Source organism: Puma concolor, chromosome C2 (genome assembly GCF_028749965.1).
Source record: "Puma concolor isolate L17-30 chromosome C2, mPumCon1.1.hap2, whole genome shotgun sequence".
Lineage (NCBI taxonomy): Eukaryota > Metazoa > Chordata > Mammalia > Carnivora > Felidae > Puma > Puma concolor.
This window is the reverse complement of record NC_141675.1, coordinates 109,268,999-109,270,294: the sequence shown is the minus strand read 5'-3', so window position 1 is coordinate 109,270,294 and position 1,296 is coordinate 109,268,999. Positions and strand designations below refer to the sequence as shown.

General features: G+C 34.6%; 1 pseudogene; it reads left to right on the top strand.

The window, feature by feature from the left end:
• The first annotated feature begins 568 nt into the window (after window positions 1-568).
• Window positions 569-996, top strand: LOC147577483 (eukaryotic translation initiation factor 1A, X-chromosomal-like; annotated as a pseudogene).
• The last annotated feature ends 300 nt before the right edge of the window (window positions 997-1,296 follow it).

The following is a 1,296-nucleotide window of genomic DNA, read 5'->3' as shown; positions in this document are numbered from 1 at the left end:
TTCAGGATCACATGGAACATTCATTAAGATAGACAAGATTCTGGGTTAGAAAACACACCTTGACAAATTTTAAAGAATAGAAATCATACAATGTCTGCTCTCAGACCACAATGGAATTGAACTACAAATCAATGACACAAAGATAACTGAAAAATCCCCAAATACATGAAGATTAAACAACATACTTCTAAATAATATATGGATTAAAGAAGTAACTAAAGAGAAATGAAAAACTATTTTCAACTAAATGAAAACACAACTTATTATTGCTGGATGCAAAAGCAGTACTTAGAATTTTATAGCATTAAATGCATATATTAGAAAAGAAGAAAGAGCTACATTTCCACCTTAGAAGCTGAAAAAAATAGCAAATTAAATCGAGAGTAAGCAGAATAAAAAAAATAATAATGGGTGCAACTGCATCTCAGAAGAACTGGGTTGTGAGACTTTCCCATGCTTGATGGCCTAGCTTCCCCCACCATCTATGTCCCATGTACCCCCTCAGACCTCTTGAAGGAATCCTTGCCACCTAGATTGGACTCAGAGACATTTTTGCCTTAAAGCCACAGTCACTGCCATGCCCAAGAATAAAAGTAAAGGAGGTAAAATTAGACACAGAGGTAAGAATGAGAATGCATCTGAAGAGAGCTGGTATTCAAAAATGATGTGTAGGAATATGCTCAAATAATCGAAATGTTGGAAAATGGACAATTAGCAGTGTTTTGATGGTATTAAGAGGTTATGTTACCTCAGAGAGAAGTGAGAAAAAGGTTTGGATAAATATCTCAGACATTATATTGGTTGGTCTAGGAGATTACCTGGATAATGAAGCTGATGCAACTTTAAAACACAGTGTAGATGAAGCTAGAAGACTCAAGGCATAATGAGCTTCCAGAGCATGCTAAATTCAATAAAGTAGATACATTTGGTCCTGGAGATGATGACAACATGCACATTGGCAACACTGGAGATGATGAAGGAGATGATAGTATCTAAATCGAACTCAACACTTTATGTTCCAATTTTTCTGAAAATTGTTCTACACTTTGGAGTCTGGCTATGACCCATTAAAGAAGATAAAAAAGTTTTATTAGCATCAGAGCAACCTGAAAAGCAGAATGATATTTTCTAAGGTATTTATGTTTCATTAAAAACTAGTAATGCTGAATATCTCAAGTCAAAAGTTAAGCCATTTTGTTCTTTTGTTGTAGTGGAGTTTATAGGTGAAGGCTATATCTTCTATTTAAAAAAGGTGGGATATACATTGCTGCTTTTTCTCCTTTGACCACTCTAGTA